General features: G+C 44.0%; 1 long non-coding RNA gene and 2 other non-coding genes across 3 annotated transcripts in view; 1 reads left to right on the top strand and 2 right to left on the bottom strand.

The window, feature by feature from the left end:
* Positions 1 to 24,818, top strand: part of LOC138677150 (uncharacterized) — a 136,760-nt gene extending 111,942 nt beyond the window's left edge. The window contains exon 4 of the long non-coding RNA XR_011320865.1: positions 24,686 to 24,818. This is a non-coding gene — a long non-coding RNA (uncharacterized lncRNA). The remainder of the gene's footprint in view (positions 1 to 24,685) is intronic.
* On the bottom strand, positions 11,339 to 11,411 carry TRNAV-AAC (transfer RNA valine (anticodon AAC)). Its single transcript has one exon. It is a non-coding gene; the product is annotated as a tRNA-Val (tRNA).
* TRNAV-AAC (transfer RNA valine (anticodon AAC)) lies at positions 16,076 to 16,148 on the bottom strand. The gene has a single exon. It is a non-coding gene; the product is annotated as a tRNA-Val (tRNA).
* Positions 24,819 to 25,724: the final 906 nt, after the last annotated feature.

Here is a 25,724-nt window from a genome sequence, read left to right as displayed (position 1 = left end):
GCCTATCTCGGAGGATGGTTCAGTCACGGTGACTCCGATGGCTCTAACAATCCCGAGGTTCGGTGGCAATTATAAAGGGGGAGACGACGGATATATGAGACTGTGAGTTATGTTGATGCCTGCAAGGGATGAGGCTACAGATGAAAGAAGCATTCACCGGGGTCTCGTGCAAACTTGAAAGATGAACTTTACTGAAGACTTGTAACAATCCTTATATTTTTCAATATAACAGTCATGGGTAGACGATAAAATTTTTCTTGCAATTGCGACGGTCAAAGCCTTTTCTTGGTCCCGGCCTTGGGAGGATGGTGGTAACTTTTCATTTGATTAACTGTGCTGCATGAAGGGGGAGGATCAAAATGACCTTAGTCAGATCGGAGTATCCAGGGAATCTGCTGCGCAGTTCTGCAGTTCCTTCTCTTGTCTTATCACTCTGTTGCTGTAAGACGCGGGGCACTCCGAATAGGGTGTTATTTGTACACCCCGCTTGTCTCAATCCAGGAGCCCCAATTTTCTACCTCCTCTCCCCACCAAAACGATCCATAAAGTGCTGTTTGTCCCGCACGCACTAGCTCCAACTGCCGCCTATCTTCAAATCAGAAAAACACGTTGCAATGCCAAACTAAGGCAGAAGAGGGCAGTATAGTACCTCAAGTTGCAATACCAAAACAAGGCAGGGGAGGGCAGCATAGAATTAAATAGTTTACCTCCTCCCAAGGCAAGACAAGGAGCCGGTGTCGCAAGTGTAATCATGTAAGGAATAGAGAACACACTTAACATATGATATATAACATACATTAGTAATGGCTTTCCTGCTCACTAAATGTATAGTGGGAATCTATACCATTTATTTTATGATTGAATAGATTTCAAGCAGTTTTTTCTGCAAATATTGTATACGGTGCAATAGTTTCCGTTGACTTTTATATATATGTTTTCATTTATGCTCCTGTCTATTGTATATTCTGTTTTTTTCCATCCCTTTTCCTCCCATTTTTCTCGTTACATATACTATTGCTATGGATATTTCCTCATGTGGTGTAACCCTTCCCTTTAAAAATTAATGCAAATAATTTGAATAAAAGATCGTTAAGCAAAAATGACATTTCTGCCTAGGGACCTCTCGACTGTCAGGCAAACGTGATAACCACCCTACTACAGAAACTACTATATGCGTGGTTGTTTTTCACGTGAGCTGGTACAAAGGTCCATCTTGCAGACTGGACGAAATCTGCTGTGATGTTCCTGAAGGCGCAGAATTACAGCTGTAGGATATTGTGGGTGTCTGCGCTATAATTCTGCAAAGATCTGACTAAAATTATGACTTTCAACAAAATACAGAAGAAATATCAAGATCTAACCCTGTTGTGGATTCTGTTTTTGGGCTCCCTCTGGTGGTTACAGATGGTACTGGGTGACTTGTGTTCTCTGCGGTCTCTGGTGTCCACCTGTTCTATCAGGATATGGGAGTTTCCTATTTAACCTGGCTTTCTTGTCATTTCCTCGCCGGCGATCAATGTAATCAGTGTGTCTTGTTACCTCTGCTTTCTGCTTCTGTAATCTTCAGGACAAGCTAAGTTTTTGATTTTCCTGTTCCACGTTTTGCTTTATTTTTGTTTTAGTCCAGCTTGCAGTTATGTGATTCCTTGTTGCTGGTTGCTCTAGTGGGCTGATATTACTCCTCATGTTCCATGAGTTGGCACATGAGTTCAGGTAATTTCAGGATGGTTTTTTGTAGGGTTTTTCGCTGACCGCGCAGTTCACTTTTGTATCCTCTGCTATCTAGTTTTAGCGGGCCTCATTTTGCTGAATCTGTTTTCATTACTAAGTATGTGCTTTCCTCTCATTTCACTGTCATTACATGTGGGGGGCTGCTATTTCTGTGGGGTGTTTCTCTGGAGGCAAGAGAGGTCTTTGTTTCTTCTAATAGGGGAAGCTAGTCCTTCGGCTGGCGCGAGACGTCTAGAATCATCGTAGGCACGTTCCCCGGCTACTGCTAGTGTTGTGAATTAGGTTCAGGATCGCGGTCAGCTCAGTTTCCATCACCCTAGAGCTTGTTCTGTTTTTTGTGTGCTTGTCCTTTTGTGATTCCCTGCCATTGGGATCATTACAGTATCGCCGGCCCAAAAGTGGTAATCGTATTGGCTGAAGTAGGAGGAAAAGTAGTCTGAGGAAGTTTTTTTTTTTTTTTCCTTCCCTCAGAGTTTGCTGCCTAGCCTTAATTGCAGCCTTGCTGCGTCTTACCTCCTCTTAATCCTTGAATGGCTCTGACCTCAGCTGTTTATCATGGACGTCCAGAGTTTGGCTTCCAGCCTGAATAATCTTGCTGCTAAGGTTCAAAATATACAAGATTTTGTTGTACATGCTTCTATGTCTGAACCTAGAATTCCTATCCCAGAGTTTTTATCTGGAGATAGATCTAGTTTTCTGAATTTTAGGAACAATTGCAAGTTGTTTCTTTCTTTGAAATCTCGCTCCTCTGGAGACCCTGCTCAGCAAGTCAAAATTGTAATATCTTTCCTGCGGGGTGACCCTCAGAATTGGGCATTTGCATTGGCACCAGGGGATCCTGCGTTGCTCAATGTGGATGCGTTTTTTCTGGCATTGGGTTTGCTCTATGAGGAACCTAACCTAGAGATTCAGGCTGAAAAAGCTTTATTGGCTCTCTCTCAGGGGCAAGATGAAGCAGAAATATATTGTCAGAAATTTCGGAAATGGTCGGTGCTTACTCAGTGGAATGAGTGCGCTCTGGCTGCAAAATTCAGAGATGGCCTTTCTGAGGCCATTAAAGATGTTATGGTGGGGTTCCCGGCGCCTACAGGTCTGAATGAGTCTATGACTATGGCTATTCAGATTGATCGGCGTTTACGGGAGCGCAAACCTGTGCACCATTTGGCGGTGTCTTCTGAACAGGCACCTGAGACAATGCAATGTGATAGAATTCAGTCCAGAAGTGAACGGCAAAACTATAGGCGGAAAAATGGGTTGTGTTTTTATTGTGGTGATTCAGCTCATGTTATATCAGCATGCTCTAAACGCACAAAAAAGGTTGATAAGTCTGTTGCCATTAGTACTTTACAGTCTAAGTTCATTCTGTCTGTGACTCTGATTTGTTCATTATCAGCCATTTCCGTCGATGCCTATGTGGATTCAGGCGCTGCCCTGAGTCTTATGGATTGGTCATTTGCCAACCGCTGTGGGTTTAGTCTGGAGCCTCTGGAAGTCCCTATTCCTTTGAAAGGAATTGACTCTACACCTTTGGCTATGAATAAACCTCAGTACTGGACACACGTGACCATGCGTATGACTCCCGTTCATCAGGAGGTGATTCGCTTCCTGGTACTGTATAATTTACATGATGTCTTAGTGCTTGGTCTGCCATGGTTACAAACTCATAACCCAGTCTTGGACTGGAAGGCGATGTCTGTGTTAAGCTGGGGATGTCAGGGGGTTCATGATGATGCACCTCCGATTTCTATCGCTTCATCTACTCCTTCTGAGGTTCCTGTATTTTTGTCTGATTATCAGGATGTTTTTGAGGAGCCTAAGCTCAATTCGCTTCCTCCTCACAGGGATTGCGATTGTGCTATAGATTTGATTCCTGGCAGTAAATTTCCTAAAGGTCGTTTGTTCAATCTGTCAGTGCCAGAGGATACTGCTATGCGGAATTATGTTAAGGAGTCCTTGGAAAAGGGACATATCCGTCCATCTTCATCTCCTTTGGGAGCAGGTTTTATTTTCGTGGCCAAAAAAGATGGTTCCTTGAGGCCTTGTATAGATTACCGTCTTTTGAATAAGATTACGGTCAAATATCAGTATCCTTTGCCATTGTTGACTGATTTGTTCGCTCGCATTAAGGGGGCTAAGTGGTTCACTAAGATTGATCTTCGGGGTGCGTATAATCTTGTGCGGATTAAGCAGGGTGATGAGTGGAAAACCGCATTTAATACGCCTGAGGGCCATTTTGAGTATTTGGTGATGCCTTTTGGACTTTCTAATGCTCCTTCTGTCTTCCAGTCCTTTATGCACGATATTTTCCGTGAATATCTGGATAAATTTATGATTGTGTATTTGGATGATGTTTTGGTTTTTTCTGATGACTGGGAGTCCCATGTTCAGCAGGTCAGGAAGGTGTTTCAGGTCCTGCGGGCCAATTCTTTGTTTGTAAAAGGTTCAAAGTGTCTCTTTGGAGTCCAGAAGATTTCTTTTTTGGGGTATATTTTTTCCCCTTCTACTATTGAGATGGATCCCGTCAAGGTTCAAGCTATTTGTGACTGGACGCAGCCTACATCTCTTAAGAGTCTACAGAAGTTCTTGGGCTTTGCTAATTTTTATCGTCGTTTCATAACTAATTTTTCTAGTGTTGTTAAGCCTTTGACGGATCTGACTAAGAAGGGTGCTGATGTTGCTGATTGGTCTCCTGCGGCTGTGGAGGCCTTTCAGGAACTTAAGCGCCGGTTTTCTTCTGCTCCTGTGTTGCGTCAGCCAGATGTTTCGCTTCCTTTCCAGGTTGAGGTTGATGCTTCTGAGATTGGAGCGGGGGCGGTTTTGTCACAGAGAAGCTCCGATTGCTCGGTGATGAAGCCATGTGCGTTCTTTTCTAGAAAGTTTTCGCCCACTGAGCGGAATTATGATGTTGGTAATTGGGAGCTTTTGGCCATGAAGTGGGCATTTGAGGAGTGGCGTCATTGGCTTGAGGGTGCTAGACATCGTGTGGTGGTCTTGACTGATCACAAAAATCTGATTTACCTTGAGTCTGCCAAGCGTCTGAATCCTAGACAGGCTCGTTGGTCACTGTTTTTCTCCCGTTTCGATTTTGTGGTTTCATACCTGCCAGGTTCAAAGAATGTGAAGGCGGATGCTCTTTCTAGGAGTTTTGTGCCTGATTCCCCTGGAAATTCTGAGCCCACTGGTATCCTTAGGGATGGGGTGATTTTGTCGGCTGTCTTCCCAGACTTGCGACGTGCTTTGCAGGAGTTTCAGGCGGATAAACCTAATCGTTGTCCACCTGAAAGACTGTTTGTTCCGGATAATTGGACCAGTAGAGTCATCTCCGAGGTCCATTCTTCTGCGTTGGCAGGTCATCCTGGAATATTTGGTACTAGAGACTTGGTGGCCAGGTCTTTTTGGTGGCCTTCCTTGTCGAGGGATGTGCGTTCTTTTGTGCAGTCTTGTGAAGTTTGCGCTCGGGCTAAGCCTTGCTGTTCTCGGGCCAGTGGATTGTTGTCACCTTTGCCTATCCCGAAGAGGCCTTGGACGCACATTTCCATGGACTTTATTTCGGATCTCCCTGTCTCTCAAAAAATGTCCGTCATCTGGGTTGTGTGTGACCGCTTTTCTAAGATGGTTCATCTGGTCCCTTTGCCTAAGTTACCTTCCTCCTCTGAGTTGGTCCCTCTGTTTTTTCAGAACGTGGTTCGTTTGCATGGGATTCCGGAGAACATTGTTTCTGACAGAGGATCCCAGTTTGTGTCTAGATTTTGGCGGACGTTCTGTGCTAAGATGGGCATTGATTTGTCCTTTTCGTCTGCATTCCATCCTCAGACGAATGGCCAGACGGAACGAACTAATCAGACCTTCGAAACTTATTTAAGGTGTTTTGTTTCTGCTGATCAAGATGACTGGGTTACCTTTTTGCCGCTTGCCGAATTTGCCCTTAATAATCGGGCTAGTTCTGCTACCTTGGTTTCTCCTTTCTTTTGTAATTCGGGGTTTCATCCTCGTTTTTCCTCTGGTCAGGTGGAGCCTTCTGATTGTCCTGGAGTGGACATGGTGGTGGATAGGTTGCATCAGATTTGGAGTCATGTGGTGGACAATTTGAAGTTGTCCCAGGAGAGGGCTCAGCAGTTTGCTAATCGCCGTCGCCGCGTGGGTCCTCGACTTCGTGTTGGGGACTTGGTGTGGTTGTCTTCTCGTTTTGTTCCTATGAAGGTCTCTTCTCCTAAGTTCAAGCCTCGGTTTATCGGTCCCTATAGGATCTTGGAAATTCTTAACCCTGTGTCGTTTCGTTTGGATCTCCCGACATCGTTTGCTATTCATAATGTGTTCCATCGGTCGTTGTTGCGGAAGTATGAGGTACCTGTTGTTCCTTCGCTTGAGCCTCCTGTTCCGGTGCTGGTGGAGGGAGAATTGGAGTATGTTGTGGAGAAGATCTTGGATTCTCGTGTTTCCAGACGGAAACTTCAGTATTTGGTCAAGTGGAAGGGTTATGGTCAGGAGGATAATTCTTGGGTGGTTGCCTCTGATGTTCATGCTGCTGATTTGGTCCGTGCATTTCATAGGGCTCATCCTAGTCGCCCTGGTGGTTCTCGTGAGGGTTCGGTGACCCCTCCTCAAGGGGGGGGTACTGTTGTGGATTCTGTTTTTGGGCTCCCTCTGGTGGTTACAGATGGTACTGGGTGACTTGTGTTCTCTGCGGTCTCTGGTGTCCACCTGTTCTATCAGGATATGGGAGTTTCCTATTTAACCTGGCTTTCTTGTCATTTCCTCGCCGGCGATCAATGTAATCAGTGTGTCTTGTTACCTCTGCTTTCTGCTTCTGTAATCTTCAGGACAAGCTAAGTTTTTGATTTTCCTGTTCCACGTTTTGCTTTATTTTTGTTTTAGTCCAGCTTGCAGTTATGTGATTCCTTGTTGCTGGTTGCGCTAGTGGGCTGATATTACTCCTCATGTTCCATGAGTTGGCACATGAGTTCAGGTAATTTCAGGATGGTTTTTTTGTAGGGTTTTTCGCTGACCGCGCAGTTCACTTTTGTATCCTCTGCTATCTAGTTTTAGCGGGCCTCATTTTGCTGAATCTGTTTTCATTACTACGTATGTGCTTTCCTCTCATTTCACCGTCATTACATGTGGGGGGCTGCTATTTCTGTGGGGTGTTTCTCTGGAGGCAAGAGAGGTCTTTGTTTCTTCTAATAGGGAAAGCTAGTCCTTCGGCTGGCGCGAGACGTCTAGAATCATCGTAGGCACGTTCCCCGGCTACTGCTAGTGTTGTGAATTAGGTTCAGGATCGCGGTCAGCTCAGTTTCCATCACCCTAGAGCTTGTTCTGTTTTTTGTGTGCTTGTCCTTTTGTGATTCCCTGCCATTGGGATCATGACATAACCCTAAATCAAGGTCTTTGTGTTTTTGAAGGTTTGCTAAAACCATACAGCTCCTAAAAAGTACACATTTATGAGGAAATAGAGTTTATATCATTTGTTCTTCTATTTAAAAGGTGTTAAGGGATGCAATTTATCTAATTCATAAAAATATGTTTCTGCCCGAGGGACTTTTCGCGTGTGAGGGGAACGTGATAACCACTACACTACAGAAACTACCTGCCCGGTGATGGTGACACCAAAGTTGCAGGTGAAGAGTCAAGAGTTTCTGTGGATGTTTATCCCTATGACATATCGTGACTGTGTATGTAGGACTTGTCTTCTTTTGATCTTGTGCTTTTGTCCTTGTGAACGCTCCTCACAATCCTGCTCTCACCTTCCATCGAGGCTTCAAATTGAGGACAAATCACACTCCAACAAAATCCTCACACCCCAGATGCACAAGTGACCACCACTCACCAAGTAATCGGGGTGGTTGGTCCCCACATCTCACACTGCTCTCCAGCAGTCAACAAAGTACAAACTTTAAAAAGGTTTTGGATCCTTTAGAGCAGGGGTCCCCAACTCCAGTCCTCAAGGCCCACCAACATGTCATGTTTTCAGGATTTCCATAGTCTTGCCCAGGTAATAATTGCATCACCTGTGCAATGCAAAGGAAATCCTGAAAACATGACCTGTTGGTGGGCCTTGAGGACTGGAGTTGGGGACCTCTGCTTTAGAGCATATAAGGACCCAGGTTATTATACTTTGTTATAAAAAGTTCAGTGCTTGCAAAAAAAGGGTAAAAGGACAAAACAAGGTGAGAGACAAAATAAGAAGGAGCAACAGTAAACACCTAAATGCTTACAGTCAATAGATGTTCTCTTGAGGTTAGAACAATGGTGCATACTCAGACTCAGATTTTTTTATGAATAGGAGCAAAGAAAAATTGTAGCCCTCATCCCATGAATAAAAAGTTATTCCTTTACTACAAACAGGACAGAGGATGCAGAAAGAAAAAAGATCTCTGACCATTTCACTCTGCCATGCACTTCATCAGGGCCATATTGTCTACTCCACCCTAATCCCCTTATGACAGGTTTTCCTAGGTAAATGGAGCCATTTAACAAATTAAAAAAAAAACAAAAAAAATTTAACTAGACGATTCACAATTCACAACTGCATTTCAAAAGAGTTTTCACATACTTTTTTGAAAGGGACTTAAATCGTTTCCCTGATTTCACCTTAGCGATCCCAAAGCTTCCAATCTCAAAATGGGGTAATATTTGTGGGGTTGATGTCAGCTTTGTATTGTCTGGTGACATCAAGCCCATGGATTAGTAATGGAGAGGCGTCTATAAAACACCTCTCCATTACTAATCCTATAGTTATATCATATCGGCCAGAGATAAAGTCACGGCAGTTCAGCTCAGTGAGCTTACCGCAGATCTTTGGCTGATTGCAGAGTGAGAAGGGAGAATGATGAGAGCTGTCTTCAGCACCTGGCGCTGGGGAACTGTGCTAACAGTACCGCTGCTTTCCAGGTGCCGGTACTTGTCACACTGATGACACACGGATGTTATTGTGTGAAAACTGTCAGCACACATTCCTGAGACACTGACATGTGAAAGAGGCCTAAAGAAGTATTTTCTCTAATTAGTAATACGGACAATACACTCCCTGACATAAGTTATGTCTCTTATCCATGTTATGTAAATAAAAGCTAATAACCTGACGTTAAATTCATCCATTGGTTGTATAAATTATTCTTTTGAAAGCTGAAACCCTTCCTAAATGTGGTTTAGGTTAAGAAAATGAATTGGCATCATTGCAGAAATATTGATCAGTTAATGGACACAGAATGGTCAGAGTTTGGCAAGACAAAAGTTTTGTCGCCAACAGAAATTAATGTGATATTCAAACAAATAATTAACTTAAAATACAAATATATGTTGCATAACATTGGTGAATGAAGTTGTAGTGCTATTAGGGTCATATTTAATATTTTGTGTGACTTCCATGAGCTTGAAGAACTGCATCCATGCGGTTCAACAATGATTCATACAATTTATTAATGAAGCCATCAGGAATAGCAGAGAATGCAGTCTTACATGCCTCCCAGAGTTCATGTAGATTTTTTGGTTTTGTCTTCCAAGCTTCCTCTTTCATCCTACCCCAAACATGTTCAATGATGTTCATGTCTGGTGACTGGGCTGGCCAGTCTTGGAGCACCTTGATCTTTTTTTCCTGGAGGAACTTTGCTGTAGAGATGGGTGTATTAGATTGAGCACCATCCTGCTGCAGAATTTGACCCCTTTTATGATTTGAAATATAAGAGATAGCTAATACTTCTTGATATTTTAGGTTATTGATATTGCCTTTCACCTTGCAAATGTTTCGGACACCCTCATACTGAATGTAACCCCAGACCATGATCTTTCCACCACCAAATTTAACTGTTTTTTGGTGTATTTTGGATCCATACGGGCTCCAGTAGGTCTCCTGCAGTATTTGCAGCAGCTATGGTGTAATGCTGCTGAAGATTCATCAGAGAGATCCACCTTCTGCCACTTTTCCAGCGTCCATCTGTTTAGCAGGCTGTGGGACTTTCCAAATGCCACACAGTTTTGTATTTGCCTTTTGTTTAGTGCTGGCTTCTGGGCACTGATACGACCATAGAGACCATTTCGAGACAGAATCCTACAAACGGTTCTAGTTGACACAGGGACTTGAGGCTTGAGGTGACCAGGCCTGTTGGAGCTCTGCTGTAGTGGAAGAGGGGCTTGCTTTGGATTTTCTAACCAACAAACGTTCCTCCTGAGCAGTTGTCTTGTGGTGTCTGCCGGACCAGGGCTTGTCAAACACATCTCCAGTCTCTTCAAATCTTTTTTTAATTCTTTGTTCTTTACACTAAGACACATTAAAGGTGCCAGCCACCTCTGCAGAGGATCTGGTCTTCAGCCTCTTGATAATCCAGGCTTTGGTCGCAGGGTGGATCTTTGGCATGCTGTCAGAGCTCAAGTTGCAGTTTAAGTGAAGGTCTGGGGTGCGAGGTTTCTTTTTATACACACACACTAATTAACCGATCATTTACTGAGCACAGGTGAGGATGTAAACTAAGATTGGGTGCATTATATGACTAGGCGACAAAACTTTTGTCTTGCCAAAATCTGACCATTCTGTGTCCATTAACTGATCAATATTTCTGCATTGATGCCAATTAATTTTCTTAACCTAAACCACATTTTACAGGGTTTCAGCTTTCAAAAGAATAATTTATACAACCAATGGATGAATTTAACGTCAGGTTATAAGCTTTTATTTACATAACATGGATAAGCGACATAACTTCTGTCAGGGAGTGTACATCTATATGGAATACTAAACATATCTATTCTTTGTTCAACAATGATGTCATACTCGCCAAACAGAAATATATGCTGGAGTGGGAAAAGGATTTGGGCACTACATTTTCAGCTGACCCATGGCAAAAAGCAATAAAAAATTTCCTTTAGAAATTCATCCAACGCAAACCTACAAGAATCATGTTTTAAAATTATGACAAAATGGTATTATACCCCAGCAAAACCTCACGGAACACTTCCCAATCAATCAAAATTATGCTGCAGAGAATGTAGCCAAAAAGGCCATCTTTTAGATATACTATGGGACTGTTCGCTAATCTCTTCTCTGTGGACAGAGGTTTTTGAGCTGATTAATAAAATCAAAATCCTATCTCTGGGAATAGATGAGTTTCCACTTAAAGTAAGATCTACAATAATACAAATTTTCTTGCTAAAAAAGCTGTTATTGTTGTCTGAATGGAAACAAACATGTATTCCCTCAATTACAGACATTATAGACTGAATTATGAACAATAATATGTTTGAATATACATATGCAATCAGAAATAAGTCACTTTCAAGTTACGACTTGTATTGGTCCATATGGAACTCAATGGGAATCCTTACAAATAAAACATGATCAAAATATGTATGGTGGGAATCTATACCATTTATTTTATGATTGAATAGACTTTAAGTTGTTTTTTCTGCAAACATTGTATAAGGTGCAATAGTTTCAGTTGACCTTTTATGTATATGATTTTATTTATGCTCCTATCTATATTCTGTTTTTTTCCTTCCTTTTTCCTCCCATGTTTCTTGTTACATATACTGTTTCTATGGATATTTCCTTATGTGTTTGCTGTAACCCTTCCCTTTATAATACAAATAATTTGAATAAAAGATAAGTACGAAATTATGTTTCTGCCCGGTTTCGAACCGGGGACCTTTCGCGTGTTAGGCGAACGTGATAACCACTACACTACAGAAACTCCTGTGTGCTGAGCTTCTTTCCACTTGAGCTTGTACAAAGTTCCATCAGACCGGACTATGCTGTGATGGTCCTGGAGGCGCAGAATTACAGCTGTAGGATGTTGTGGGTGTCTGCACTATAATTCTGCAAAGATCTGACTAAAATTACGACTTTCAACAAAATTCATTGGATCAAAAGAAATATCAAGATCTAACCCCAAATCAAGGTCTTTGCGTTTTTGAATTAGGAAATAGAGTTTATATCCTTTGTTCTATTATTTAAAAGGTGTTGCGGGAAACAATTTATCCAATATGAGAAAATTCATAAAAATGCGTTTCTGCCCGGTTTCGAATCGGGGACCTTTCCGTGTGAGGCGAACGTGATAACCACTACACTACAGAAACCGCACTGAGAATTTATACCACATCCCACAATGGAGAGTTTGCTGGAAATAGCCAATAACTTCTACCAAGTTTGTCAGTTTCCCAATTCCTTGGGTGCAGTGGACAGGAAACATATCTGCATCGTGAAACCGGTTGGATCTGGCTCGGAATATTTTAATTGTAAAAAATACTTCTCCATTGTGCTGATGGCCATCACCGAGTACAAATTTATAGCGGTGGATATTGGGGCGTATGGCCTTTCCAATGATTCCCAAGTTTTCAAATCGTCTGCAATGGGGCATCATCTGTATGGAAACACCTTCCAATTCCCCCCCAGGACCACTGCCTCAAACCTCTGGGCCACCAATGCCATTTGTTTGTGTTGGGGGTGAAGTGTTCCAACTATCGGAACACCTACTGAACCCTACTCCAGTATTGGATTGACGCAAACTAACAGAATTTTTAATTACAGCGTCACACAAGCATGGAGAATGGTGGAGTGCGCTTTTGGGATTCTGACGGCCAAATGGAGAGTTTTATTGACCGCTATCAACTTGAAGACGGATGCTGTTGACAAGGTGTTGAAAGCGTGTGTTGTCCAGCACAATTATGTGATATGCAAGGAACAGATTTCCATTGAAGTCCACTCTGAAGAAACCACCTTAGCTGATTACCAGAACACTAGATGGTGGCCCGATTCTAATGCATCGGGTATTCTAGAATATGTATGTATGTACGTCGTGCTTAGCACAGCCACGTAGTAAATAGCACAGCCACGTAGTATATAACACAGCCACGTAGTATATAACACAGCCACGTAGTATATAGCACAGCCATGTAGTATATAGCAGCCACATAGTATATAGCACAGCCCACGTAACACAGACAGCCACGTAGTATATAGCACAGCCACAAAGTATATAACACTGCCCACGTAATATATAGCACAGCCCACGCAGAATATAACACAGGCCACGTAGTATATAACACTGCTCACGCAGTATATAACACATCCCACGTAGTATATAACACAGCCCACGCAGTATATAACAGGCCACGCAGTATATAACAGCCCACGTAACACAGACAGCCACGTAGTATATAGCACAGCCACGTAGTATATAGCAGCCACGTAGTATATAGCACAGCCACATAATAAATAGCACAGCCCATGCAGTATATAACACAGCCCATGCAGTATATAACACAGGCCACTGTTGTGAATTCTGTGGCAGAGCTCCCTCCTGTGGTCACAAGTGGTACTTCGGCTGATTCTCTCTGTGAGCTTCTGTTGGTGGAGGGAAGTGGTACTGCGGCTTCTGAGTTTCCTCCCTCAGGTGATCTGGTGAGGTCGTTAGGTGCTTCTCTACTTAACTCCACCTAATGCTTTGATCCTGGCTTCCTGTCAATGTTCCAGTGTTGGACTTGCTTTTCCCTGGATCATTCCTGTGGCCTGCTGCTCTGCATAGCTAAGTTCTTCTTTGCTATTTGTTTGCTATTTTTTCTGTCCAGCTTGTCTAATTTGTTGCTGGAAGCTCTGGGACGCAAAGGGTGTACCTCCGTGCCGTTAGTTCGGTACGGAGGGTCTTTTTGCCCCCTTTGCGTGGTTGTCTTTAGGGTTTTGTGTAGACCGCAAAGTTACCTTTTCTATCCTCGCTCTGTTAAGAAAGTCGGGCCTCACTTTGCTGAATCTATTTCATCTCTACGTTTGTCTTTTCATCTTAACTCACAGTCATTATATGTGGGGGGCTGCCTTTTCCTTTGGGGTATTTCTCTGAGGCAAGGTAGGCTTATTTTCTATCTTCAGGCTAGTTAGTTTCTCAGGCTGTGCCGAGTTGCATAGGCAGAGTTAGGCGCAATCCACGGCTGCCTCTAGTGTTGTTTGGAGAGGATTAGGGATTGCGGTCTGCATAGTTCCCACGTCTCAGAGCTCGTTCTATGATTTTGGGTTATTGTCAGATCACTGTATGTGCTCTGACCGCTATGTCCATTGTGGTACTGAATTGCCTTTCATAACAGGCCACGCAGTATATAACACAGTCCATGTAGTATATAGCAGCCACGTAGTATATAACACAGCCCATGTAATATATAGCACAGCCCACGTAGAATATAACACAGCCCATGTAGTACATAACACAGCCCACGTAACACAGACAGCCACGTAGTATATAGCACAGGCATGTAGTATATAGCAGCCACGTAGTATATAGCAGCCACATAATATCTTGCAGCCACATAGTATATAGCAGCCAAGTAGTATATAACACAGCCCACGTAATATATAGCACAGCCCATGCAGTATATAACACAGACCACGCAGTATATAACAGCCCATGTAGTATATAGCAGCCACGTAGTATATAACACAGCCCATGTAATACATAGCACAACCCATGTAATATATAGCACAACCCACGTAATATATAGCACAGCCCACGTAGTATATAACACAGACCACGCAGTATATAACACAGCCCACACTGTATATAAAACAGCCACGTAGTATACAGCAGTGTGGGCACCATATACTTGTTAAAAAAAATTAAAATAAAAAATAGTTATATACTCACCCTCTGGCGTCCAGCAAAGCTGTGTCAATGCGCGCGATGCTGCCGCCAGCTTCCGTTCCCAGAGATGCATTGCAAAATTACCCAGATGACTTAGCGGTCTCGCTAAAAAGTCAGTCATTCCGAAAAATTGGGAAAACTTTGAAAGTGTCCCCAAGTGCAGTGGCAAAAACCATCAAGCGCTACAAAGAAACTGGCTCACAAGAGGACCGCCCCAGGAAAGGAAGACCAAGAGTCACCTCTGCTTCTGAGGATAAGTTTATCCGAGTCACCAGCCTCAGAAATCACAGGTTAACAGCAGCTCAGATTAGAGACCAGCTCAATGCCACACAGAGTTCTAGCAGCAGACACATCTCTACAACAACTGTTAAGAGGAGACTTTGTGCAGCAGGACTTCATGGTAAAATAGCTGCTAGGAAACCACTGCTAAGGACAGGCAACAAGCAGAAGAGACTTGTTTGGGCTAAAGAACACAAGGAATGGACATTAGAACAGTGGAAATCTGTGCTTTGGTCTGATGAGTCTAAATTTGAGATCTTTGGTTCCAACCACCGTGTCTTTGTGCAACGCAGAAAAGGAGAACGGATGGACTCTATATACCTGGTTCCCACTGCGAAGCATGGAGGAGGAGGTGTGATGGTGTGCGGTTGCTTTGCTGGTGACACTGTTGGGTATTTATTCAAAATTGAAGGCATACTGAACCAGCATGGCAACCACAGCATCTTGCAGCGGCATGCTATTCCATTCGGTTTGCGTTTAGTTGGACCATCATTTATATTTCAACAGGACAATGACCCCAAACACACCTCCAGGCTGTGTAAGGGCTATTTGACCAAGAAGGAGAGTGATGGAGTGCTACGCCAGATGACCTGATGGTTTGGGGTGAGCTGGACCGCAGAGTGAAGGCAAAAGGGCCAACAAGTGCTAAGCATTTCTGGGAACTCCTTCAAGATTGTTGGAAGACCATTTCCGGTGACTACCTCTTGAAGCACATCAAGAGAATGCCAAGAGTGTGCAAAGCAGTCATGAAAGCAAAAGGTGGCTACTTTGAAGAACCTAGAATACAAGACATAATTCCATTTGTTGCACACTTTTTTGATAAGTATATAATTCCACATGTGTTAATTCATAGTTTTGATGCCTTCAGTGTGAATGTACAATTTTCATAGTCATGAAAATACAGAAAAATCTTTAAATAAGAAGGTGTGTCCAATTTTTTGGCCTGTACTGTATTTAACCTTCTAGACCTTCTAAATAAATTAAAGACAAAATTTATTACCAATAAACTGTTTTATTAACAAATTAATAAATAAAAAATTACAAGTTTAAATAGTGTGGGGTGGAGTTAATGCTGGATGGGCTGTCGGATTGGGACACTTCGACAGTGGGAGTGTGGAGAGAGGAATGTGTTGGTGGTGGTGAAGGATCAGTAGGTAAAACAGGTGGGGGTGGAAAAAGAAATATGGGCTGTGTGTCTGTTTTTTATGAAAATCTCACCTTCATCAAAATATCCTTTAAATTAGTACATGATTTAACATTTTTTTAAAGGCAACTTCAACCAGTGTAGCGTCATTCATTGATATGTGCCAGTTTTTCTGGATAACAGAGCTAATTGTAACTTCTATAGAGCCATATTTAAAATAATTAATTCAAGAAGACATCTTACTTCAGAAAGGCAGCTGCTTCTGTCACTCATGTGTCTTAAATAGAAACATAAAAACTGCATGGTGTGTTTCTGCCCGGTCTCGAACCGGGGACCTTTCGCGTGTTAGGCGAACGTGATAACCACTACACTACAGAAACTTCCATGTCTGCTCTTGGTTGCTAATTTGAGCTGGAGCAATGACCCAACCAAGAGGCTTGACTAAACCGACTGGGATGTTTAAAGGGAACCTGTCACCCCGTTTTTTCAATATGAGCTAAAAATAGCATTCAATAGGGCCTGAGCTGTGCTTTACAATAATGCCTTTATTATCCCCTGATTCCCCACCTTTGCTGTCACAACACCTTAGTAAACTCGCCGTCTTCGGCTGTCAATCACCCTGGTCCAGTCTGATGGGCGTTGCCAAATCGCTGTCTCTCCCCCCGCTCCTCGGCGTGTCAGACGTAACTCGACCTGTGAATAGCACAGATCGCGCTCATTTTTTGCGGTTGCGCAGTGCATTAGGCTCTAGTGCATGCGCAGTATGTATTGCCCAACTGTTGGCAAAGTATACAATAAATCATTGTGCATGCGCGGGTTTTCACTGTAAACTCTGTGCCCCGGAAGTCTGGATATGCAAATTGTGTTGTCCTGGACGCTGGTAAACTTTTCCGGGGCGCACAGGTTACAGTGAAAACCCGCGCATGCGCAATGATGTGCTGTATGCTATGCCCACAGTTGGGCAAAGCATAATGCGCAGGCGCGAGATGACACTTTAATGCGCAGGCGTGAAATACAATGCCAATTCCGGGAAGAAGTTTCTTAGTGAAAAGCCAGAGGTGGGGAGAATCGGAGATTAGCCCACGCCCATCGGACCAGACCGGAGTGATTGACAGCTGAAAATGGCGAGTTTACTAAGGTATTTTGGCACCAAAGGTGGGGAATCAGGGGATAATAAAGGCACTATTGTAAAGCACAGCTCAGGCCCTATTGAACGCTATTTTTGGTTCATATTGAAAAAACGGGGTGACAGGTTCCCTTTAAGGAGACATTGGATTATAGCTATTGCCTGATTCATGTTGCCTAAACCATGTATAGCATGAATCAGAGCATTATTGTGAGTTCATGCAAAGCTCTGTCTAGCTTATTATCTTTTAACAAAATTCATTAGATCAGATAAATGGTCCAGGAGCGGTGCCAAAACAATGTCCTTCTGTTTATTAAAGTTCTATTTTTTAAAGTGAACAGAACTTTCAACAAACTTTGCATAAATCAGTAGTACAGAAGAATGTAAAACTCTATAATATATCTCATCAGATTCGGATTGTCCACTTAACACACACTTTTTCCTCTTTCATTCCCCTGACATCTGAACTTGTCATCCACTATGAAAGTCAAGCTCAAATCTGTCTTGCTGAGACAAGAGGGACTGCAGTTGTCACAGGACACGGCCCATTATACATTAGAGTGGAGAGTAAAGGTACCGTCACACTAAGCAACGCTGCAGCGATACCGACAACAATGCCGATCGCTGCAGCGTCGCTGTTTGGTCGCTGGAGAGCTGTCACACAGACAGCTCTCCAGCGACCAACGATGCCGGTAACCAGGGTAAACATTGGGTTACTAAGCGCAGGGCCGCGCTTAGTAACCCGATGTTTACCCTGGTTACCAGCGTAAAAGTAAAAAAACAAACACTACATACTTACCTTCCGCTGTCTGTCCCCGGCGTTCTGCTTTCCTGCACTGTGCAAGCACAGCGGCCGGAAAGCAGAGCGGTGACGTCACCGCTGTGCTCTGCTTTCCGGCTGGCCGGCGCTCACAGTGCAGAGAAGCACAGCGGAGGACAGACAGCGGTAGGTAAGTATGTAGTGGTTGTTTTTTTTTACTTTTACGCTGGTAACCAGAGTAAACATCGGGTTACTAAGTGCGGCCCTGCGCTTAGTAACCCGATGTTTACCCTGGTTACCAGTGAAGACATCGCTGAATCGGCGTCACACATGCCGATTCAGCGATGTCTGCAGGGAATCCAGCGACGAAACAAAGTGCTGGACTTTCTGCAGCGACCAACGACATCACAGCAGGATTCTGATCGCTGCTGTGTGTCAAACTGAACGATATCGCTAGCCAGGACGCTGCAACGTCACGGATCGCTAGCGATATCGTTCAGTGTGATGGTACCTTAAGAGCAGAGGAGCAGAGAAAGGAAACAGGCAGAGATAAGCTGCTGCATGGTGCAGAGCTCTCGAACAAACATTTTACTTCAATTAGAGCTTGATTCAAGTCAAGACAGCTCAGCTCTGCTGTATATTTTCCTCCATGTTGCTGCAGCTCATTTCTGTGTGCTAAACAATGAATGAATGGGAAGAATCCATCTCTGTGTGCTGTTCTTTGTAATACAGAGATTATAACAGATAGTATCCTCAGACCAACTCCCAGTGAATTGCCACTTAGAGATAGAGCATAGAAAGGGGAAAATGCGTGAAAATCCGGGATGCAGGGCATCTAATAGAAAGTTTTTGGATGCAGCTCACCCCATCAAATACATCTATTTTGTTCAATCTGGTTCCTCGGAAATCCACTCCACTGTGCATGGATATGGCTTCTGAGATATCAATCATCTTTGTTCGAAGTGATGGGAAAAGGTTTTCAATCCAGCAAAGTGAATTAAAAGCAAAAAGTGTGACTTCACTAAAATGGCACAGGCATAAAAAAATATCTGACGCGTTTCAAGTCTGGCTAAGTCTCTTTGTGTCTCTTCGTGAATCTGGAGCATCTGATGAGTGGTACGTGCCAACATGCACTATGCCAGAAGTCTCCCTCCAATTAGGTACTGAAATAAGATTTCTGGTGCTGGTTAGACGAGCTGTGGCATCACGACCTGCTATGCCCGTCTCACCACAGGTCCACCTATTTTAGCATAGCTGGTGCAACTTTTTAAAGTGTTTATGCCAGAATTTTGGCATGAAAGCTTTGATGTATGGGATCTAGGTGTTACCTAAGGGTTGATAACACAGATTCACACGATTCACCATGGATGATTGTTACACCCTCCATATAGAGTTAGCTTTGTAAGGATTACAAAGCATGCCAGCCACACTCTCCCAATTAAGTTAAAGGGTTATTCCTATAACATTTTTCACAAAGCAAATTATCAGCATACCTCTTATTAAAGGGGTTGCCCTCTACTTGGACAACCCCTTTTCAATATGGATGTTGTTATAAAAAACCGCTATGCTCACCTCCCATGCCAGATTTGATTAGGTACAGAGCTCACGTGACATAACAACCTCACGTGAACCCCAAGAACACGAGTGCCGGCACCTGAGGTGGGTATAGGTGTTTTTATTATTACAGGGACAAACATTCAGATTGAAAAGGGGTTGTCCTAGTGTTGGAAAATCCATTTAATAAACAGATTTAGCCCGAGATAAGGTTTTAATCTTGCACTTTTGTGTCTTTTTATCATCTGCTTCTGCCTCTTCGAGAGCCTAGCTTCACAGAGCTTACCAGTCCTCTTCTTATCCCTGCAGCACCCTGCTTCTCCTCAGTGCTGCAAGACTCTCTGTCTGTTCAGTGATGTGTGACTATGTAAACAGTTACTCACTATGGTCCCTCAGGGTGTTCCTTTTCTTTAAAAAAAAAACAGGAATAGATGGCTGGAAATTTTATCTAAAAGGATGAGGTGTGCAATGATTCTTTTCAATATATAGTAGTGAATATAAGCAAATGTTTTACTAATGGCAGGTCTCATTTACATTCATTATTATTTTCAATGTATCTAGAGCTCAACATTTCATTGGTGGTTCTTAGGAATCATCAAGCTCCTTTCTGGATGCCCAGTGTAATGGAATCCAAGCCATCTCATAACTGATTGCCTATAAAAAAAATCATAAAAGCTGCAATATGAAACTATAAGACTCTTATTACTTACTGTTTTTGTAAGAACTGCATAATAAGCCCAGCGCAACATAGAGCGGACCACACCACTACTGTGCCGTGTGCTATCCAATCTATCATTTCCTACATCTTTGTGGCTGCTGTAAAAAAGCTTTTAATGACAGAAGATCAGACATAGTTCAAACTAACATAAGCATAAAAAAGATTTCTGCCCGGTTTTGTGTCGGGGACCTTTTGCAGAGTTTGGCAAGTGTGATAACTACTACACAGGGCTGCCACTAGAAATTTCGGGGCCCCATACTGGCAAAATTTTCGGGGCCCCCTTGAAACTCCGCCCAGGCTCCACCCCAGCCCCGCCTCCAGGCTCCACCCCACGAACTGTCCACAGTCCCACCACTCTCTCTTGGAAAATCTCCACTTCTCACCTATCACACATTAACAGTTCCCATCACCAGATCACACATATAGCCGGCAGCTTTTGTTTTGGCCAAAAGATTTTTTAAGCCGCCACCACAACAAGGTAGACACTTTTGGCCGGGCCCTACTCTACTGTAACCTACTAAATATTTGTTAAAATATGCAATACAATTTAGGTATATTTTTATTTATTTTTCAATTTTTAAAATGACCTAGAATACTACATACAAGGAACAAATACCACAGCACTATGACCAGATGACATATTACCACCACAGTGATCGAATAATATAAAATACAAGGAACAAATACCGCTACACCATGACCAGACCACATATTACCTCCACATCATGACCAGACCACATATTACCAACAATGACTGAATACTACAATACTGATCAGTAATACAAAAAAAAACCACAATACTATCACCATCAGTGCCATTATGCACAGGAGATCTGTAATTAGTAAGCAGTGTCTGTGTACAGGTAATACAGTGATCACTGGTGACATTACACACAGGAGCTCTGTATATAATGTATAGATAATACAGTGATCACTGGTGACATTGTACACAGGACCTCTGTATATAGTATACAGTGTATAGTGTAAGTGTATAGGTAACACTGACTCACCAGTGACGTCTCTAGGTGAAGTCCTTCATCTTTCATCCAGCACAGACCGCCATCACTTTATCCAGCCAGGACTCGTCTCTGCAGGAAATAAAACAGTTATCTCGAGTTCCGCTTGTAGAACACATTACTTAATTTTCCCAACTTCTACATTACACCACATGAAGAAGGCAACATTGTATCACTCTACACAGTAACAGGACCGCCCCCCCATTTAAAACAGTATACTCAAAAAATAAAATAAATACATCACTGCAATAATAATATCCCTTAATTAGCCCCTATGGTAATATTCGCCATCCTGGCCACCGTGTGTCTCATTTCAGGCTCCAGCCATATGTTCTCTCATCCTGCCCTCATGAGTATCCATTCTACCCCATATGATCTCCCCATCCTGCCCCATCTGTCTCCATCGTATCCATCCTGCCCCATCTGTTTCCAATCCTGCACCATCTCTGTCCAGCACTCTGCCCCATCTCTGTCCAGCACTCTGCCCCATCTCTGTCCAGCACTCTGCCCCATCTCTGTCCAGCACTCTGCCCCATCTCTGTCCAGCACTCTGCCCCATCTCTGTCCAGCACTCTGCCCCGTGTCCAGCTTTCTGCCCCCCATGTGTCCAGCTTTCTGCCCATGTGTCCAGCTTTCTGCCCCCCCCCGTGTCCAGCTTTCTGCCCCGCCCCCCCCGTCCAGCTTTCTGCCCCGCCCCCCCGTCCAGCTTTCTGCCCCCCCCGTGTCCAGCTTTCTGCCCCCCCCGTGTCCAGCTTTCTGCCCCCCCCCCGTGTCCAGCTTTCTGCCCCCCCCGCCGTGTCCAGCTTTCTGCCCCCCCCCCCGTGTCCAGCTTTGCTGCCCCCTCTGTGTCCAGCTTTACTGCCCCTCTGTGTCCAGCTGCCTTCTGCCCCCTCTGTGTCCAGCTGCCTTCTGCCCCCTCTGTGTCCAGCTGCCTTCTGCCCCCTCTGTGTCCAGCTGCCTTCTGCCCCCGTGTCCAGCTGCCTTCTGCCCCCCTGTGTCCAGCTGCCTTCTGCCCCCTCTGTGTCCAGCTGCCTTCTGCCCCCTCTGTGTCCAGCTTTACTGCCCCCCTGTGTCCAGCTGCCTTCTGCCCCCTCTGTGTCCAGCTTTACTGCCCCCCTGTGTCCAGCTGCCTTCTGCCCCCTCTGTGTCCAGCTTTACTGCCCCCCTGTGTCCAGCTGCCTTCTGCCCAAACCCCCCCCCCCCCCGATCGCCGCTCTCCGCTCTCCGCTCTTAATAGAAAAAAAAAAAGTTCTACTTACCTGCCGCGCTCCTGATCTCTCCATGCAGCTGCACTGTGCACTCGCCGGCGACTGACAATGACGTCAGACGCCGGCGACCTGCACGCTGCGGCTGGCGGCTGTTAACTATTGACGTGCGGGCGCGGGCCCGCATGTCAATAGCGTACAGCTGCAGCGCTGGCCGCCGCTAAGGGCCCGGTTCAGCCTGCGGCTGCCGGTAGGGGCCCGGTGAGCAGGTAAGAGGGGGCCCGATGCGGGCCCCCTCTGCTCACCGGGCCCCTTACGCCAGTCACGGCTGTAATGCCCTGATGGCGGCCCTGCTACTACACTACAGAAACTCTCAATTGTTTACTGGTTTCCTGACTTGAGCTGGGATAATGGGCTAACATGTAGGGGATATCTGCAGGGATTGTCTAACAATCAGGCAACCCCTGCATGTGTTGCTGCTGTCGAACAGCTGCGAGACATGGAGCCGCGGGGACTCAAACATATTTTTCGAGCACGTTGAAGACACTCGGTTAGCACCTGAGCGTGATCATATGACACCTTATCCGAGTTCATTCGCTAATCACTAGTCAGAGAGGCCAGTCTTTTATTGTAGTGATATTCTCTTGTACGACTATCCCACTCACACAGAAAGCAGCAGCACTTTGTGTACCTACCCTGGAGACCAAGTAAGGGGGCAAACACCTTTAAGTCACCACAGAGGGGCCACAAATGTTGGTCATAGTAGAGGCACCTCAATGGCTGTTTCATGTTGTCATAGGTTTCTATCGTGTGGACTGTATAATCAACTGGAATTGAAGGTAGCGCATTGACATTATGCAGCAAGATGACCTTTGGGCTGTTTTCGACAAATCAATGAAGAGCCTCCATTCCTCATGATGATGACTGGATTAGAAACATATCAATACCTCACCTACTGTATTCTCACCCATCCCTTGTAGATTGTGAGCCTTCGCGGGCAGGGTCCTCATTCCTCCTGTACCAGTTATGACTTGTATTGTTTAAGATTATTGTACTTGTTTTTATGTATACCCCTCCTCACATGTAAAGCGCCATGGAATAAATGGCGCTATAACAAAAATAATAATAATAATAATAATATGCTAAGAAACTAAGCTAAGAAATGCTAAAACTTATACCGTACACAGAGAGCATTTATAACGTCATCGGAGCTGAGTTGGCGTTTTTTAATCGGCCGCCCTAAGATGATAGAAGACTGAAGGCTCAATAGACTAAATAGATGATGTAATAGACGAGCTGCTAACAATGCAATAATGATGAGGAAATAATAAAGATACAATTTTTCTATAAACCTGCATGAAAGGTGTCATAAAGAAGAGATAGCTAATATGTTCGGCCCCTCCTTATTCGGCAAGCTATAGCGCTTACCAAATAAGCTGCAGAGGGAACCCGGATACGTGGAGCGCTACCGATAATCAGGTGTGAACCAGTTTGGCTGTAGAACAGTGAAACCGGCTGAAAGGTCGTAATTTTGGGGTGCATTTTGTCATGGAAGCCACGCCAAAAACTGCCTAAAAAAACTGTGTGATCATACAATGAAGCAGTTCTGCATTAAAATCCACTTAAAAAAGGAGTGTAAACAAACCGCAAAACTACATTAAGAAAAACTTTTTGGGATGGGATTTTTGGTGAGTTTTGACACTATATTATTTGTTGGAACGTTGGTTTTTTTTACGAGCCTTAGCATACCTTAAGAATTGTCATGTTGCTTCTTTTGACAGGCGTACCAAAGCACTTGGGAAAAGTCTAATCATGTTTTCTTAGGCTAGGTTCAGATTGCGTTAGTGCAATCCTTTTAGCGCCTAGCGCTAGCGGATTGCGCTAACGCAATGTGTTGTAAAGGGGTAGCGTTAAACGTCCCCGCTCTCGCAGTTCTCCAATCTGCGAGAGCGGGGAACGGACCGCGGGCAAGCAGCGTCCGCGGCGCGCCACAAAAAACCGGCACATCGCTAGCGCGTGCCTAAAATGGCACGCGCTGGTGATGCGCGTCCCCATTGCTGTTAATGGGCGCGCTAACGGACGCATTACACGGCGTTAATTTCGCCGTGCAACGCTGTCCGTTAGCGCGGTCCCATTAACGCAATGGGAACCTAGCCTTATTGAAAAGAACATGCATCTTGTTCAGAGTATTTAAATTGTTTTTTATGTGATTTTTGAAGCAAAATCTGCTCCCGAACATACCGTAAAAAGTAACTAAAACATTTAGCCACAGAAATGTCCTTCCAAAGAACTCCACTATATGACGCACCAAATGACTGGTGTATGAGTCTCTTCCCCCAGCACCACATGTGCCTCGTTGCTGAACCTGCCATTGTTTTAAAACAAAGCCAGTTAAAACCAGTTGTCTTGATTGCTACATATTCCAGTCCATTGTTGGAGCTGCCCCATTGTTTTCTGTCTCTGAAGCCTTTCTAAGGTTAATGCCCTGAGTTGTCCTTCTGATTTAAACTCTTCTTTTTTTTCCTTTTGTTTTTGTAGATACAACATGTCACAAAGCCTCAGCTGCTTTTGTCATTCCTGCATTTTAAAAAGAGAAGTTTGAGGAACATCTACATATTGTTTCTACCTTCACCATGTGAAGCAAACCGGACAATTACTGCACTAACCTCATTTTAAAAAGGTGAAGGAGTGAAGTGATTAATTGCAAATCAAATTTGTTTGAAATGTGCACAAATTTCATAGTTAGGTTGAAGGAGGACATAAGTCCATGGAGTTCAGACTATAGCCTGACATGTTCATCCAGAGGAAGGCAAAAACCCCATAAGGCAGGAACTAAAAGTTCCGTATTAGGGGAAAAATTCCTTCCCGACTCCACATTCGGCAATCAGACTAGATATCCGGAACAACGTCCCATCACATAATCTAGTGCCCATAACCTGTAATATTGTATTTTTCTGGAAAGCCATTGAGGCCCTTTTTGTACATTTGTAGTGAATCAACCTTTAGAATATCATGTGGCAGAGAGTTTCATAGTCTCACTGCTCTTACAGTAAAGAATCCATAGTCTCACTGCTCTTATAGTATAGAATCCATATAGTCTCACTGCTCTTACAGTGAAGAATTCATGGTCTCACTGCGCTTAGAGTAAAGAATGTATATAGAGGTGTTATCAGTCATTGTACAGGAGGAGGAGGAGGTGAGCTGTGACATCACCTATTGTGAATGGTGGATCCTGTGTTATCTACTGTATATAGAGGTGTTATCAGTCATTGTACAGGAGGAGGAGGAGGTGAGCTGTGATATCACCTATTGTGAATGGTGGATCCTGTGTTATCTACTGTATATAGAGGTGTTATCAGTCATTGTACAGGAGGAGGTGGTGAGCTGTGACATCACCTATTGTGAATGGTGGATCCTGTGTTATCTACAGTACATAGAGGTGTTATCAGTCATTGTACAGGAGGAGGAGGTGAGCTGTGACATCACCTATTGTGAATGGTGGATCCTGTGTTATCTACTGTACATAGAGGTGTTATCTGTCATTGTACAGGAGGAGGAGGTGAGCTGTGACATCACC

The sequence above is a fragment of the Ranitomeya imitator genome, chromosome 4, assembly GCF_032444005.1.
Source record: "Ranitomeya imitator isolate aRanImi1 chromosome 4, aRanImi1.pri, whole genome shotgun sequence".
NCBI classification, from domain to species: Eukaryota; Metazoa; Chordata; class Amphibia; order Anura; family Dendrobatidae; genus Ranitomeya; species Ranitomeya imitator.
The sequence above is the reverse complement of the archived record's forward strand: the minus strand, read 5'-3'. Positions and strand labels throughout refer to the sequence as shown.